The sequence below is a fragment of the Argopecten irradians genome, chromosome 10 (genome assembly GCF_041381155.1).
Source record: "Argopecten irradians isolate NY chromosome 10, Ai_NY, whole genome shotgun sequence".
In the NCBI taxonomy this organism is placed as follows: Eukaryota; Metazoa; Mollusca; class Bivalvia; order Pectinida; family Pectinidae; genus Argopecten; species Argopecten irradians.
This window is the reverse complement of record NC_091143.1, coordinates 12,316,137-12,335,490: the sequence shown is the minus strand read 5'-3', so window position 1 is coordinate 12,335,490 and position 19,354 is coordinate 12,316,137. Positions and strand designations below refer to the sequence as shown.

Sequence of the window (19,354 nt, the reverse complement as noted above, 5' to 3'; positions counted from 1 at the left end):
GAACGATATCAACACTCACTTTACATGTTGATGGTAAAATTTTGCTGGGGTATGATATTTATATTCATTAGATTAATATTGACATCTGTCATTTTTTTCCCCTTTTCATCATGCAGTATATACATAAACCTTTCTCGGAACATAAATTATCAATTGTGAATCCTTTTTTAAATATTCATAGAGCATAAATCTACCAATTACTAACCACAAAATATGAATTTCTTTTTCATATTGCTGGTCGTAACTTTACAAAGTCTGTGTTCTTGATCTATACACTCTACAAACCAGTAAAGGACAGGGGATTGTCCAACATATGTTCTCAATATTTCTCATACAAAAACACTCCTAGTTTAACATATATCATTTGTCTGGATCGTAATTACAACTGGCTTTCATTTTTCTATTGGCCGCAGTTATTAGATATCTATGAATATCAAAATTTAACCACACAAAAAGCGCGCTCCCTTTTTTCGTTATCTTACATCTCATGTTTTTTTATTGCACCTTCTGCTGTTTATGAACGAGAATATGACAGAAGAGGTCAGACATCCAGGACCTCTATCGTTTATATATATTTACATTTTAAGTGATGAAAGAAAAGAAAATGTACTCCAACGAGCTTCAGAGCCAATCTCGTTGGATCATAATGGTTTTGGATGCTATCTATGGGGACATAACGACATTGACAATACACAACTACGTCAGGTAACACTATCCATACCTGATACTGGGACAGGTACCTTAACAATGGAGACGTACCGCAACGAACGAGACAAAAAACATGGACAGAAAACAAATACACAAAGTCAATACCAAGATGATATAGTTCTGATGAGAAAAATATAAAACCTTAAAACTTTAAAACTGTTTCCTAACCACTTGAATGTCACTAGTTCTTACGTGGATTTAGATAAGAAACAAACACTTACGGCCCTTTATCTATTTTCCGTGACAGAAAATGATCATTGAGAAACATGCGAGGTATATCAAGTTTGATGGAGAAGTGTTGTTTTTTGATACTTTTACAGTGAAATGTTTATTGGTTTTGACTTATAGTATATTTTAATCTATCATAAATGCCACAGTTTCTTACAATGAAATTAGAGCTTGAGAGCTTTACAACCTGGTGTATAATATAACTGTATACTAGGATACGATATGAGATGGACAATGGCGGAAAAATTTGAGATGATGATGAACATTGTGGTGTCAGAAGTATTTTGACCCCTTTAGATATGTTGATTGGTGCTTCAACCAATTGGCTTTTCAGGTCTATTTCATATGATGCACATTGTTTTCTACAGTGGTCTTACCTCAAGAGTTTGGGAGTGACTATAATGTATTCCATTGGATATACAAATGTTACCATCCTGTTGAGCTACTTTTTCAACAACAAGGGCTTCTTCATCTGGGTAACGCAGTTTGTTGGATCAGAGGTCAGTTTCCATCCTGGTACATAGGAGTCATCTAGTATTAACAGCCAGGGTCATTTAAGGATGTGCCAGATTTGTTGGTGGGGGAAAGCTCAGGAGTACCAGGAGAAAAACCACCGACCAGCGGTCAGTACCTTTAGCTATAGCAACTGCCCCACATAGGATTCAAAATCACTACTCAGCGGATGGAGGGCTTTCGGTGATATGTACAAGGAAATATCCTGTATGAGCTATTGTTAGAAAACAGACTGATGGATTCACTGCAACTCTGCTCTAGATCTACACATGAATAATTGAATCCAAGATTAATATCACCCAAACTTCTGACAATTCATTAATTGTGACCTTCAATTAACGATATCCTGCATTGTTACTCATCCTTGGAATCAGCTAACTCCTGACTCTATATGTAGTGGATCCATCCAATTAATTACAACAGCTGTATATATGCTAAATAACAGTTGTGAGAAATTGTTCCACCATTATCACAAGGTTATAGTTCATTTCTACTCAAGAATACTCTGTTGTGCAGGCTACATTATATATGCTGTACTACTGTACATTTCTAAGAAAATACATTCACACAGATATTTATAAGCATGTCTGATGTCTTATCCTACAAATAGTTCTACTCGGAATTCTGTCGAGGTTACTACGTAATGCCAGCCTGGGATTTCTTGTGTTTGGTGCCATGAAAGAGAAAGTAGATTTGGTAATAAATATTCTCATGTGATACACAGTGAAACATAGTTTTAAGCAGTATTTTGCACACTTTTTAGGAACCTTGATAGAAAATGAAAATAACTTAATTATAATCTTGAATCTGCTATAAGTGTGTTCGTTATAAATGTGCTTTATTGTAATGATTTTCATGTTGGTATCTCCTATTTTATTATATGTTACATAGAGTGACCAAAATTGCAACACGTCAGCTAAAGATGAAACCTGTTGATGAGGTTCTATGGAACATACAAGATGTTAATTAAAACCTAAAATCAACAGTTAACACAATGTAAACATGACTTCATAAAAACACAGCTCTCTCAACACCAAAATAGACCAAGCAGGAACATATACGATTGCTTAAGAATTTAATGGTACCCTAGTCCCCTGTTGACATCAAAAGCGATCTTTCCCATTTTCAATTCCTGGAACCATCAGGGACGTCATCTCCGGGATGATTCAGACGATCACACCAGGTTATTTTATGGTAATTATCCAACAAAGCTGGTTACAATGGCAGCTGTCACGGAATTGGACTGCAGACCAAGAGACAAGAAGTCAATATTTCACAAGAATAGAACCAGATTCTCATACCCTGTTTTACAGTGTTGGCCTTGACTGAACACTGTAATGACAAGAAACTGTTGCTGCATGCAGACTGCATCAGATATAGGGGATTTCAGATGCAGATGTGGAAATGATCTCATCTGTTCACAACTGCACTCCAAGAGTGCATATGCAACAAGAAGTCAATATTTCTTTACCAGAATGATGTTATTTTCAAAGCAAGAATTGTTTTTTATATAGTTGGGTTGTACAATAGTCATTTGGTTATGAAATATGACTGACCTGGTGATTTTATGTGTTATTTTCCGATGAATCTAATCATAATAGACAAACACTTCAGATGCTTATACTTAAACCTACAGGTCCATTATAATTTATACTTAAAATAATTTCTTTTTCAAACAGCCAAACCAGTTCATCTGAATAAAAGTATACATGTATATGTTTTCAACTAGCTGTAAACACTCCTTTTCTCCAGCTGAGACAAATAACCTCAAACCAAACATTTCTTCACTCAACATTGGACAAAACATCTCATATTAGGGTTTGGATTTTTCAACAAATTAAATACTTGGTTACCATAGCAAGCAAAATTTGGATGTTCTCATGGACTTAAACATGGACTAGGTAATCGGTGTGTAGGACCATCAGGAGAATTAGCTCACAGAGAGCATCAGACAGGTGGACTCTTTATGTACAGGAAGTCTGTAATGAGCTGCTATCCTATAATACATCACACACACAAGGAAATATATATAAATCCTTCATCCCTTACTGTGTACACTAATCAAAATCTAGTTATCATTGCTTTGTGTGTACAATATTTTTCAATATTAAGCCCTTGGTCTTATTACAGTTCCTCGGAGTACCATATTTTTCAGCCTTAAGCCCCATGTAAGTTATTCTACTGTATGAGCCCCACGTCTCATAAAAAATCTGTTCTGTGTCTGTTCTAATTAGGTCAGATTGATAACAAATGTTATTTCCGTCTACTATATTTAATCATGTATCTATGGACTGTACTTTTTTGACTGTCTCCATGCCAACATTAACAATATTATCCTATTTGGCTATCTCTTGTTTCATGTATTCTAGTTTCATTTTTTTGTTTAGTGAAACAAAACCTTAATATAATAGCATAAATAGTTAAACAGTATTGTTTACCTGAATCACGATTAGCCATGCATAATTCCAGCATCCTGTCAAAGCAATGAAACTTTTTGATAATGTTCAGCCTATAGTATTGTCATGAATACTTTATGAGCCATCAGGTATTAGCTGATAGTTCCTATATAATATACCATAAATAAACCATCGCTGATCAGAAGTAATTCAAACCATTACAGACTGTGTATAAATGGTCAATTGAAGTAATCCTATACAATTTAATAGCAGACATGATGTACAATTATGCTTTACATGAATTAACCTATATTTCATCAAAATGTAACATTTTCAAAGTAGGAAATCTTTATCAATATAATGATAATTTCAAAAGGGCCAATAAAAATTTATTAACCAATATTTTATCATTTCAGGTTGTGAAATCTTTACATTTTAGAATTTTAAAAGAGCTAATTTAAATTTGAGTTGAGGAAATGTGGTTTTGAGTTAAAATTTTACCATCAAATACAAATAACAATCCAATAAACTTCTCCATCCAAACCAATCCAGCTCTGGCCGTAAAACAAGGTGTGTGCGGCTTTGAAATCTCTAAACAAATTCTTAACGGGGATCATGTTTATAAGAATATGGCTTCCTGTTTACGTTGCCCATCTATATACTGTGAAGGAAGGTCCCACGGTTCTGTAGAAACAAAGTCTTTTACCTGTACGTTTGGTCAAGAGGGAAAGGTGTACACCATTCACAGACCACTAGACTCACCACCATCTCTAAAATATCAAATCATCACTACAATTTAGCTTGATGAATTTCGTCACTCAGACATGTCCGTGGCTTGATGATTTTTGTCTCTGCTATGGACATGTCCTTTTCTAAACTTTATATAAATACTATGGGGAGATAATCCAATAGTATTAGAATTCAACTAAGAATTTCTTATCAATAACTTTATACTGTACAACTAAAATATTTTCATTAAAACACGATTCAGCAATAACTCTGGCTTACCTATAACACAAAGATAAGATAAAGCTAGAGGTGCAATTGTAGATCGATACCTGAATATATTGAATGCACAAAATAACCCATGCAGTTATGATCAAAATGATTTCTCCAAAGTGCAGGATTCTGTTAACACTCTGGCCTAACCCAAAGCTAAGATGTAACATAGGTTACATAGCATGTACATACCAAGGTATATGACCACAACAGTTTCCCTCAAAGCAATTCCGTTAAAATTCTAACCTAACCTGAAGGTAGCACTGGAGTTTAGATGTACATAACTATCAGTACATCTTAGAAATACCTGGGTATGACCAGGACTGTCGCAATAATCATCAATCAACCAATAAGTCCCCTCACCTGTACATCCACATAATTATTAAATGTACTAAGATCTACCCGATTCACATATCAAATGAGTAAGTCCAACACAAAATATCTTCTACGAAATCATTATTTTCAAAAATTTGAAAATTTCCCATTTGATGCAATAAACCATCAAGCCTGCAGTACAGCATTAAGTTTCTCTGTAAGTTACAATCGTCACAAGAGACCAAAGCCAATTTTAGGATTGGAACAGTCACTAGGTAAATTATTCTGCTCTGAATTGGATAAACTTTTGAATTTACTTCCATGATCTAAGATACAAAATGAAAAATTAAGGACTAAACCAACATCCTGTTGGTAGTTATATATAATAATATGATACACAGAGACAATTTATTATACACAGACTTCCTGTAACATATACACAGGTTTATTTCTATGGCAATATCCTGATCTTTTTCAGATTGTGATCATATAAATGCAATTATTTTAATTATATTATGGCCTATGTTTGCTGTATAATTGAGTCACAGTGATTTTTACATATTTTTTTAAGGTATAACAAATAATTTTAAATTTCAAAGACTCCATGAATTTAGATCAATTTTGTGGTAAAATGAACAAATCAACCAAGCAATAGTTGGTCAATCATTAAACGGGACTGGCATGTTAGGATTTGAAGGTACGATAAATGCAGAGTACCTTGAGATAAATCACCAACCTACCATCAATACTAGACACATAAAGCAATATACAGCTGGCATCCATAGTTGGAGGACTGTTAGTCTGTATGTTGTGGAGGTTGAGGGTTCCAGGGCTGGGGGGTTTCAGCCCAACCATCTGTATACAATTTTATATTCTGAATCCCCAACAAATGAAGTTGATATACAAAATACATTAACCATTTAGCCAATGGGCATGCTTCCTCATCGGTTGTCCTGGAGATTTCAATCTAAGTAAGCTATAAGGATAAAGATATTTCAAAGAGAGGAGTATTAATTGGCCGACTTTAACACATGGATAATACCCCTAACTCACAGAAGCCTGTTTTATTGGCCTCATTTTCTACCACTGATTGGTTTTAGAGGAAACTAAACAGTTGGTCAGTGAGATAAAACCCAATATATGCTTTTAGCAGTGACCAGTTAACTGACCAGGCAGGTGTGTGTGTAAAGTTAACTATCAAACAGCCACCGACTTCTACTTTATCATTTAACATACCTTAATTGTGATGTGGGGAAGCCAGTTGTTCCTAGGAAAACATAGGGAACACATATAATAAACAATTGTCAAATCTTACCCTTGTCTATTCCCGATGTGTTTTCCAGTGTAATTGTATGGGATGTTTCCTTCTTGATTTATATCAATTATAATATATTGTATAATCCGGACACCTGTGCATACCGTCCAAATATCCTGGACCAAGTGATAGAGTGATATAATTCAGAACATTATAGACTTTGTATAGCGGATTCACTTTTAGCTCTTTGAATGAGGCATATATATTAATGGTTATGGTAGCAGGGGACATTTTTTTTAGTAAATATGGTAAAGTGTGGTTTTAGAGGTACTTTTTACTTCCTTGCGAGTATAACACAAATTTCATCCTTCATTTCCTCTAGCGGTAATTATAATGATGTCAGGTATTTTAGGTTTCTCTGAACTTTGTCGAGTCAAAAATAGCTTTATAGTTACCTTCCTGTTCAACTTCTCATCACACTAAAGTAATTCAATGGCATAAATATAGACCAAATTTTACTGTTACTATTGAGGCTCATTCTGTTGTGCTAATTCACCCCTGAAGACATTTGAAATCTCCCAAAACTAAAGCTGGAACAGTTCATTATAAACATTCAGGGGTGAATGAGATAATTATCTACATACTCTAAAGCACATCGAATGTCTCCGCCCCCAACATCCTGGTCTGTTTCTGATTTTAAAGTAAGTGAATTTTGTACAATTATGTAATTATATCATAGTCATGAATACACGCAGTCATGAATACATGTACATGCAAAGTCTCACACAAAAAATAGGATTTCCGACAGGGAAATACTACACCATCACAGAATACCTCTTTCATGAATAATATATCACAATGTCATTTTGACTAGCCATTAGCACAAAGGTTTCGGCTGCTGTTAAATGCTAAAGATCATCAATTTTGTTACATAGTTTTCATATAATATTTATCATACATACATGCTTTATTGTTGTTTCATGTGTAAATGAAAACATATTTTTTAAACCCCTTTTCATCAATTATATTATATAGTTTTCCAATAATATTGTGCATAAACTTTAATAATCTATTGACAACTTCAAATTCCAGGTATATGAATTTGCACTTCATAATCTAAGCTGCCAAAGAAACAGTACCACATTTCATGACTTTCCAATATTAATGATTCATTCAGCATAAGTTATTCCCCTTGAAACTGACGCATTAAGATGTAAACAAAGGAGAGACATCGATATGTGAAAAATCAATACAGTGTATGGATCCCAAACTCTGGAGCGTGTGTTAATACCTAGTAAAATTCTGGAGGAGAATTATCTTATCTGAAAATTGTGAATTGCCACGGCAACAGTATTTTGCAGGCGTTTTTGGCCTCTAACAATAGCTGATGTGGCCCTTATAACATGTGCCAGCTGATCAATAATGCAATGTTGCTTTCATGACCAGGCATGTGAAGTTCTAATTTATTTCACCTCCCTCCCTCTCTTGTTCCCTCGGCATCAACATGCTAATGGAGATCATCCCTGATCGTCCTATCATGGTATCCAGTTTCAGGCCCTTTCACTCTCTGATCACACTTACAATCAAGACTATATTATTCTATTTACACTATAGTAGAATACCCAATTACATATTAAAATTCAGATAATATTTAAAATTTCTTGAATACATTAGCATATCATTTAATTAATTCAAGATTCCAGATTAATCACTATGGTGTCAATAAAAGGTAAACTGGTCCTTTCAGCGCGGTTTATACCAATTTCTTTAAGTAGTGCCATTTTGTGTATTATTCCTATAAAGGAATATTTAACGAGTTTTTAATTAAACTATCAACAAGTATTGGCATTTATCAGAAGGAGAGAGTGGCCCGGCCAGTGGTTACTTACCATACATCTGAACTAGCTCTCACTGAATTAAGAACTCTGTACTATAGTTATGCTTGCTGTATGCAAATTAAGAATTTCATAATTCTTATATTCTACCATGGGTTGTGGGCAATTTAGCTTAATTCTCTTTTTAAAATATGATGTTCTGGATTTACCCCTTTGGGTTATATACAGTACCTAGTGACTTATGTTAACTGTGTATAAAAATTAATATAATACTTACATGCATCAAGAGATGTATGTATATAAATCCTGTTGTTAAGGAGTGAATTCTCAAACTAAATAATAATCCCTGTAGTGTAGAAATAGCTAGTATGCCAAACTGTATGATCCCTGTACCTATTGTATGATGATGATACAAATCAAGTGGGTTAGGAAAAGTATACAGCGTAGAAATAAACAGGATGGAAAATACATATGCCACTATAGGAAAAAAAAAAGATAAAGTCGATCTCATGATTTTGAGTGAAATGCATAGTACTCTAGGGGCCATGTGGGGATGATGTTACTTACATGGTCTAGAGAACATTAATCATCACATGTTTATATCTAGAACATGTGCCCTGGCTTATGCATATATTGATCAGGCACACTTCCCCCTTCTTCTACATTATATGTATGTGTGTATATAAAGTAGTACCTGCATACAGACACTATACAGATAGCATTCTACTTTCTGATGTACAAGCTTTAACATATAAACAAAATCATCAGGTCTGCTGTCATATAGCAAAGACATAATACATCATTCTGTTTCTCCTGCAGCAGTTTTTACCTGAAGACCTATATAGTGTAAGGCTTATCTCCCAGATACTATCGTTAATGTTAAATAATAAAGTCAAAAGTGCTCCTAGGTGCTTCATAGTAAGTAAATAGATCCAGTGTTTTCTGTGGATGAAGGAATACAAAGCTTACCTAAGGAGCATCCTCTATGGCTGCGGAGGCTGATCGTGTTTACACATACATCCACAGAGAAATGATCACCACCACAGTTAAATATGTCCCAGCATAGGATCCTGCACTTCCTGTTTGAGCCCGATGTGACAGTTGATCCCTATGATACCCTGGGGGTCAACTGTGAGAGAGAAACACTAAGGTCAGAGGATGAGAGACACCCTGCTACACATACTACAGCCAAACATTGACTGACACACATCTGCTAAGGGGATGTAGTCATGTACAGTTGGGGGGCTGTCTCAAAACCAAATCCATAGCAGTATCAGCAGCTGGCAACTAGAGCTTAGTGGTAGCTTAGTATTAATATCAAACATCATGTTTTTCTTCGTATCTTTCAGATGTAACAGTTTTTCATTGGAGAGATACATAATATCTATCAAGAAGATGAATTAAGATTACACCGTTAATGGGTTGTGTTGAAGCTAATAATGGGTTTAACTTCAAAGGTTTTTTATTTACAAAAACGGTCATTATACACACACTTTACAAAAAAATTGAAGGTTAAAGAATCTCAAGGTGTCCTTCATTAAAAAAAAAAAATTTGTAAATAAGAGCTGGCGTCACAAAATGGCAAACAATTTAACAGCAGAAAGGCCACTCACTATATACATGCATGTAGACTGATAAATTGTTAACTTTTGTTTAATATGCCCAATACAGTAATGTATATTTTATTTCATTATATATGTACAGTTTTATAGTATATATCTACAGAACCAAATGTAAATATTTCAATATTACAAAATGATTACCAATTATCATTAAGTGGTTTATCAAAGGGAGATAAATCTTTCAAGATCGAGTTTTGACAATTGACAATACCTGCAGACAATCAGCTGTGACAAAACTAACGAAATCCCTGGTAACAAAATCTCAAGCTAGGATGCTGACATTTCTAAATGTCAGTTTTTTTTGTATGAATAATGAGAAAATTACAAAGAAAAAAAGACAAACTCAAAGGTATCTGCATGATTAAAGTTCACTTGACAACATTAATGTAACAGACACTTATAGTGTCTCTGTCCATCTGTCCAGGTCGCTAATCAATTACTACAGAAGGTGAAAGGGAAGACAGTCTACACACCAGAATTAGCTAAACTTAGACACATCTTTATTTTTAAAGAAAGACATTTCAAATGGTACCAGTAAATATTACATTCATCTTTATTATCAACTTTTGGTTATATATACCAGTCTAAGGACAAATGTGGGAATCAATGTAGAGCTTGATTTTAGATCATATTTCTGGGGTTGATTATATATGTATGTTGATCGATACTCTTTGGAAATAGAAAGTCAACATTATTTAGCTGGATATATTGTTATTGCGCTGACAAACTCCTGGCTAATTCACAGTTTTTTTTATTAACATTTAGAAGACTTTAAAAAAATGTTTCCCTCCCATGCCAATTAAAGGTTATATAAACTAAAAGCATCACTACTGTCACATGATAACACAAACAAAGGAAGCTGTACTTAGACAGTAACATGATATAGGTGATGAATCAATTCAGCATCATTTAGGTCGCTCCACATAATATAAATATGATCCTACTTTCAATGACAGCTACAACCTTTAGAGGTCAGACGAAGGTCAAAGTATAGGTTGATGGTATAAATATGTGACCAGTCACAACATCCAACAATCAGGTTGTATAAATGGGTCAAGGTCACATTACTAGGTCAAATGGTTTTAGAAACAGGGCATATCCTGTAACGTTTGATATTTGTTCTCTTGAGAAAATTTGTGGGCCGATTGAGGCCATGGGGTCTAAATGTTAGTAAAGGTTTGGGTGTAGGACACACATCCCATCACCCATGGAGGCCATAGATTATAGTTTAAAACCTTTGATAGTGTATATGCATTGATCTAGGGCAGGGATTTCCTCCCTGTTGGACATTCTACAGAGTACTGACAGATAGCTTATCCCTTCATTATATGACCTTAACATTAATCTGTTGATAGTTTATCTTTTAGTACATATCCTGCATGGATTACAGGGAGAAATGCTTACATTGCATATCACAGATTACCTCCCTTGCACATAGGTATCTATTGTGACATCAATACTTTGGATATTAACACAGTGGTCTGCAATTGGATTCAATCATTTTTAATAAAATGTATTTTAAGTTTAACTTTTTAAAGATCTATAGGTGAAAGATAGTTAAAATCATGAAAAGTTTGACCTACGGAAATAACTGGCTTTATGGTATATATGCCAAATTTTGCAAATCGAAATGTGTGAAAAAGATTTTTCTGTCCTTGAACCCCATTGATACAGCGAAAGAAAACACTTTACAATGTTAACATGACACTAATATAAAGGTATATACATGTAGTACAATTAATCCAACTTTGAATCTCTAACACAGCTATAATAGCTGGAGGGTTCGACCAAACTTGTTATCTAACACCACTAATGGTGATGGACAGGGGTTTATCATCTGATCTTTTCTGGACATTATCTAGAGTAACTATCCCATTCCTTACAGCAGTACTATAGCAAGTGACCACTGGCTAACATAGGAAGTGACCACTGGCTAACTCCTGTAATTGTCTGACCACTGATGTTATACAAACTTTCACAGATTAGAGTCCTGATTAGGTGGAACCAAGCATACACATTCTGTTATTGTATACAAATACTGACAGTAACTGACAATGCAATGTAACAACACTAGAACACAACAGGGGGGCCTTCAAACTCACACCAAATTAAAGTAGATGACAGTCACTTCTCTCCTGTCATGATCATCCTGAATACAGTACTTCACACCCGATTTACTCCAGTTAAAATTTACCTTTGTTAAAACCTTGTATGCCAATAAGAACCCTCAGATTCTGTTACAGTATTAATCCCATAAAACGTTCAGGAGACCAGTATTTATATAGACTGGCCACCAGACAAAAAGTTCTTGATGAGACTTTCTCAGTAGAGTTCTAATACTAGATTATCTCCCCTAGTTTGAAACTTAGACTGGCCAGCAGACCCTAAGTTGTTGATAAGACTTTTTTTTAGTAGAGTGCTATATAAATACTACATTATCTTCCTCTTGTTTGAAACTTAAGACTAGGCACTAGATCCTTATTTTGTATTATTTTTAGTTGTTGATGAGACTTTCTCAGTTGTAATAGTAGATTATCTGCCCCTAGTTTGAAACTCATTTAAAGATGTGCCAAATTTTTAGGAAGTAGAGGATAGCAACTTCCTACAAACACCATCAACTTATGGTCAGTATCAACTTATTATATACCTTTAACTATGATCCCTAACTTCTATACACTTTTATAATCATTATACAAGACAATACAGGTGATTTTCGTACTCTGCAATTTCAGGGGTCTGACGCATATATTTTTTCTTTCTCAAGATATTATTTAATAAGCTTTTTTCTAGAGTTGGGAAAAATACTAATGTTAAATTAGGAAAATACAACAATTTTTTAAAGGAATCTTTATTTGCCCTCAAATACCTCCTTTAAAACGGTCACTGACATCAAGCTGGAAGATAAATATGGAAGGACTGCATTGTACATCTTAACTGGTATGGGCCTACGGGTCAACGTTTGGTTTATCAGAGAACAAGAGGTGCTGTGTTAGTAGTGAAATATTTCATAGTTATTATTAATATGCCTCAGTGAGTTCAGATCATATGATAATTTTTATGTTGGCTGTGGTTTTGAATTTCTATCGTCAGAAATATGAAACTCTGCTAAGTCAGCTGGTTAAACAACTTTAAATGATGATTTTCATTTTTTTTTCTATTTATTCATTGCAATTAGATTTCAATTATGTGTAATAACAGCAATAGAATTTTGAAATTCTATCAAACTGTGTCTTAAATTTGACACACTCGATTATCATTTAGCTAATTTTTGAATACCACTAATATAATCGGTCATTTAATTCATACATTCATGAGAAAAATATTTCAGAGACCGCTAAAATGTAGCAATGTCTGTAAGACGTAACACAGTATGCCTGCCTCAATATGTCAAAGGGTCGTGGTGGCGGAGTGGTTAAAATATCCGTACATATAAATATTATCACTGTTGATAATTGAACCCCATGTGTGGCAGTTGTCAGGTACTAATGAAATGCTGGTTTGTGGTTTTTCTCTGTGTACTCTGGCTTTCCTCCACATCTAAATCTGGCACATTCTTAAATTACCCTGTTTGTAAATATGATGTTAACTTATTTACCCTTGAAAACAGATTTAGGTACTTCTAAATCAAAGACTAGAAGAGTCTATTATGAATTTTCAGGGGTGAATAAACCAATCCAGTGGAACATGATGGGGTGGGGCTGGACAGAACAGAATGAGGCAGTACAGGAGGGTTTTATGGGACTACCACAAACTATATACCCCTCTCCCTATAGACCCATGGCTGGAAAATTATATCTAAAAAAAATTTGCAATGGCACTCAGTGATACTGCATTAAAGTAGATAATTTTTCCTCAATATTTATGAGGAACATGTAAAAATAAGCCATATGCCTTACATCAGTTTGAAATGTAAAACCTATACATCTCTTGCGTAGCTATGGTGGCACATGACAGATGCAGTACTCCCTCTCAAATACAGATTTGTTGCACTCCCTTTCAACACACATCTGCAATTATTTTCTTAACCTTTCTCATGACTTTGTCCTCAAATCTAAGCCAAGTTCTTTGGGCGTAGTCAACTTTTTTTTTCATCCTCAATATATATACTCTACCAGATTTTATTCAACACTAACATAGCAGTGTTGTTTACGTTTTACTTCAGATCTAGATATAGCAGTTACTAGTAAGCATAAACCTGTCAAGAGGTTTTCATCTTCATCTTTTCAATATTTCTGAAAAAGGTTTAAAGAAAATGCAGGCGGAGTTCGACAATCTTCAAATAAAACACTTTTGTACAAAATGAATATATATAATTAATAAATTGAATTAACAACATAAAACACCTCCCACAAGCTAATTACCCTTTACCATTTTTTTTTATATTACAGAGATATGTGCCCTTGTAGGTAAGACGAGGTTTAATAGTGACTTTTTTTATATGTGAAATTACCGGTACAATTTTCTTTAATATCTATATGCGGTACCCACAAGGGCAGACAACTCTGTAATATGCAAATTAAGAATAATGTCTGTCTTTGACATATTAGGTTCAGAGTAACTTGGACACAATCAACATTGCTAAACATCTGTATCATCATAGGAGTATTTTATATATGGCTTCCATACATATGAGAGTTGTCCAATAAGAGAAATATACTTTGCCATTAAAATCTCCTATCAATATATCAGATGCAAGTATATAAAACAGACTCCATAACAAATTGTATTTCTCAGGAGGAGTAGAAATATCTCACAACCGGTCTGTACTGCTGTGGTTATATTTATATCCTTGTGGATATACATGTATGTACTTTATCTAATTCCATAAGTCAGATTCCCTATATATGATGTAGCTCCTACTCAGATGGAGTGAAAGGCCTACAAACTCACTCTGATGACCTAGTCTACTTATGTCTTGTTTAGGTTCATTACATACAGTAAAACAGATGCCATCACTGCCATTTCAGATTGTTGTTTGAATATAACCTTAAAAACAGAATAATAATTCTGTTCATCTTTCACCTTTTTAGGGGACTATAAACAAGTCATTTGGAAGTAAGCTTATGTCCCAATCAAATATATCTGTATATTATAAATGACCTTCACGATTGGATCAGAGGTCATTACAAGGTAACCATAGTAAACATGGTCAATAAACTGCAGGAAACAGAGATTCAGGCCTGGTTTATACATAGATAATAGCCTTGCTTCTGTTAAACAGCTATGACCCTAAACTAAGTCAGGTGCTTCCTTTTGTATCAATAAAAGAACTGTTTTATCTTGACAAGACAGTTTGGCCATTTTACTACAAATTCATGAGATACGTGGACAGGCGCTGGCCTTTACAGAGAGGATGTAGTAGTAGTGTTTTATCTGGGGTAGACAATGAGATCCTTTTTTAGGTGGCCAGTATCACATGGCCCCAACACTTGATAGGCTGACTACATCCCTTACAACACCCTAACCCGATAGTAAGGTTTGATAACTCCGGCAGGCCAGACAAGGTCCCCTTTACCAACGTCTCTAATCAGCTACCAGAATGTTATGAGCTTAGGTACACCGATTGATTATCTACGTTTTTTACTTGCTCAACAAAGTTTTATTGGCAGAGGAAACTTTCCCAAAGAAACTTGATACTTGTTTGAGTGAGATTCGACATCTACCAATAAAATGTATTGGTAATCTGGTGTAGACCGGAACCAGACAAAATTGGATCTGATCAGAAAGGGATTACTTAGACAGCTTGTGTGGTGCATGATCTCGTTTCAATTTGGTTCAGAAATACAATTGTAATCAGTCTTTTCTGCTGCAGAGTTCAGATATCTTTATTTTACCCACTTTATAACAGACTGTGAACTTTTTTGTCCAAAATAGTTTCATTAGTAGACATTAGTTTCCATTGCTATAGAAACTCCTTGTCATCAAGAATTAAAAAAATGCAAAGTTGTTTTTTCTGATATTTTTTATTCATTTGCAAGGGCCAAGTGGTTAAAATGTCCTGACATATTAATTACCACAAGCCTTCCATGATTGGGTTTACTACATTGGTATTCATGTACTTTGTGCACTGCTTTAATTTGCTACCAATATTATTTAGGTAATGACCACACATGTTTTATATTGCTTTTAGTGAAAAGTTAAAATGGTGTTATTGGACATTATCATCACAGCTGAACTACACCTTGACTAGCTACCATGCAGACACGAGGTGTTAATAAGATTTTCATAGCAGTCTAGTTTTAATACTAGCTAAATTGTCTCCCCTTAGATAGCAGTCTAGTTTTAATACTAGCTAAATTGTCTCCCCTTAGTTTGAAACTTAGAGCCTCTAGAAACAGACATATCAAGCAAAATTTTGGTGATTATTTTAATATTCTAGAAACTGTTGGCCATGCAGTTTAAACTACACCAATAGCTGATAATTTTTGCTTGTACCACGAGATAAAAGGTGATCAAGAGACTAAACCCACAAAACTTACAACATATGATTCAAATATATTATCCTCAACCTGCACAAAAAGTAGATTTTTTAACAGAACTTTTATCTGTATTTCCAGGTTTATCTTATGACATATAGAACTATAAATTACAAGTGAGTCACTATGAGAATCAAATATTTCTTCTTATTTCTGAAATAACATAATTCCTCATTTTTTGAGAAATGTATATCAGTAAATCAAATATGGGGAGTGTGCATGCTTCAAAACTTCAGAATTACCTTGAACATATAAAAACTTATTGGGAAAACACAGAAAACTTAACTGATGTGGATATCAAAAAGAAGCCTATTTCTCCTGATAAAGGTCAATCCAAGTTCAGATTTTATGTTGTATTTTTGACGGACTTATTATATCAAAATTGCTATATCTTTTATATAAATAGCTGGAGGATTAATGACAATGTCCTGTTTATATCCCAAACACTGGCAAGTTACAAACATGTAAATTTATAAACTGGGAATCAACTTCCCCTCAAACTTTCCACATATACACCCGGCCATTTCTGGTGTTCAGGGATTGCAATGTTATACAATAACAAAATCAATTAAGATGTATTTAATAATGAACTTGAAATTAAAAGCTATATTTTGATTTTAGATTGGTGGCCAAGTGGAAAGGTGTTCCTCTATCAGGTATATCTATAGTTACCAGTTTGAAACCCACATGGGGCAGTTGCTTGACCATAGGACAATGCTTTTTCTCCAAACACTCCAGCTTTCCACCACCTTATTTCTTAAATTGATAGGTATTTCCTTAAATTCAGTCCCTATACACATGGCTATTGAAAGGACATGTTAAAGAAAATTAAACCCCAAATCCTAAAAGAACAAATTTGATTTCTAGTAAACTGCATTATATTTTTTTATAATGAAAACTAAAGAAAACTTTCCAAACTCAATTCTGATTTTAATATTTCTATAAACACTTTCTAAAGATTCAATAATGGTCAAGTCGTCTACCAGGCATTTCAACTATGTATTGCTTTTCCAAATCTCAATGCTGATTTTAAAATTTCTAAACGTTATAAATTGAACATCGTTTACTTCCTGAAGATTTCCAAGGTCATCAATGAGATATTCAAACTCGAGCACATTAATTAGCACCTGTTCACTAGTGCAAATCAATGAGTGTTATATTGTTCAATTGGATATTGATGGAGGGAAGTCAAGATGTCAATACACAATGCTGATGAATGGTGTACTTTTACAGGTACATCCTAAACCAGGGAACTGTTGTGTACCTGTTAACACCTGATCTCTATTGTTATGAGGAAACAAAACACTACAGGCTCATCACTTGTCAAGTTAGGAATTTTTCTTTAGGCAGTTTGTCCTTGTCGAAACTAAAAACGATAGGTGATGTGTAAAAAGATATGTATACATTTAACTGTAGCATTGTTTCCACATGGCAAAAACAATTTTTGTAAACTTTTGTGCATTTACAAGGAAATTACTTCTTTTTGTTTATAAACACATTAAAATCTAGTTGATGGTAATCTTAAAGAAACCAAATTATGCAGTACATCGCGTTGTTTGTATATTTCAGGCTTGACTTCCTCATTTCTTTTTAAATACCTTAGAGTGCATATATCCACCTGTGCTGATTCAGAGTTCTTTAATCCAGTATACCAAGGTAATATGAAGGATTGTTAAAAGACCCTGGGAATTTCTGGGATTGCTTTACTTTTGCACTGTATGTAAAACCTATTGTTTTTCACAACATTGATGAGAATTATGAAAAGTAAATGTACTGATTACTGTTTTTTTGTTTCATGCAATAAAAACAAATTAATAAAGAACAGACATGTACTAGGAAATCTCGGTGAAAGTCCATTAATTAACCCTTTGGTTTTTGTTAGCTTACCATGTAAGGACAGGCCAGGTTTGTTGTTGGAGGGAATCTGGAGTGCTCGGAGAAAAAACCATTGACCAGCGGTCAGCACCTGGCAACTGCCCCACTTGGGATTCGAACTTGCGACCCAGAGGTGGAGGGTTATCAATCCATAATGGAGATGACAATGTAATCATCGACTGTCAACATTTTTTGATCTTCAAAATTTTACATCTTTCGGATTCCTTGATTAAAAATTTCACAAAAAATTGATGTAAAACAAATATTGAATTTTAAACATAAATGAAATGACATCAATACACAAAATCTATAAATCAGATGGCATATTCAACACTCCTGTTTTATTTAGAGCTTGTTAAATCAGCCATGGAAAATGTACACATTTTTAGATTTTATCCTCAGGAATGTCTATAAATATTTATAATCCTGTGAAAGACAAAAATGGATAAAATGAATATTTATAATCTACCAGAAGCTAGAGATTTAATCTCAAAATTTTCTGGCTGACATGGAATTTACAAAATAAGCTAAAAACACACAACTTTCTTACATTTTTGTGGTCAATAAAGTATTATAAATAGTCAATTCCTTGGAATAATAGAGAAAAGTGAGACTGATTTCATTTCATGATATTGAATGAAGGTCAAGGTCTCTTATTCTAACTAACTCAGCAGTCAATCACCTTAGCATCTGCAACATATATCCAATATAAGAACTAGATATTTTTCATTTAAAAAGCACAGTCTAATTAGCTGGAGTACAGATCTGTAGCTATGAACTTTGATAACAAAATATTGTTAAAAATTTAAGTGTTATTAGCATCGATATCATGCACCTTTATCCTGGCTTTAAACAACTTAATGGTTAAATCTCAATATTCAACCTGTACTAACCCCTCCTGTTATTTTGTAAATTCACACAATTTACGTTAGATTTTAAGGTCCTCTAAATATCAAAGTTAAGCTTTAAATATACAAGATAAGCAAAATTCTATTTACTATGAAAATTAAACTTTTTACAATGAAATTATTCTAATACAATGTATTAAATTTTATGCTATCTTGTATCCAAAAAGAAGAGTTCAGTGCTATGAAAATAAGACTCGTTTATTTAAAGCAACTGGCATTCATTT

The 19,354-nt window shown here is 34.0% G+C and overlaps 1 protein-coding gene across 4 annotated transcripts in view; it reads right to left on the bottom strand.

Annotated features, from left to right (window-relative positions):
* The window catches only part of LOC138333134 (semaphorin-2A-like), a 140,608-nt gene that overhangs the window by 74,376 nt on the left and 46,878 nt on the right, over positions 1–19,354 (bottom strand). For 2 of the 4 annotated variants that reach the window (XM_069281295.1, XM_069281296.1), the window contains one exon: positions 9,219–9,378. The exons of 1 other annotated variant lie outside the window; for it this stretch is intronic. The gene's annotated coding sequence lies outside the window, so the exon portion shown is untranslated. Of the gene's footprint in view, positions 1–9,218; positions 9,467–19,354 lie in introns of those variants that run through there. One more of the 4 variants, XM_069281294.1, reaches the window with a different exon arrangement.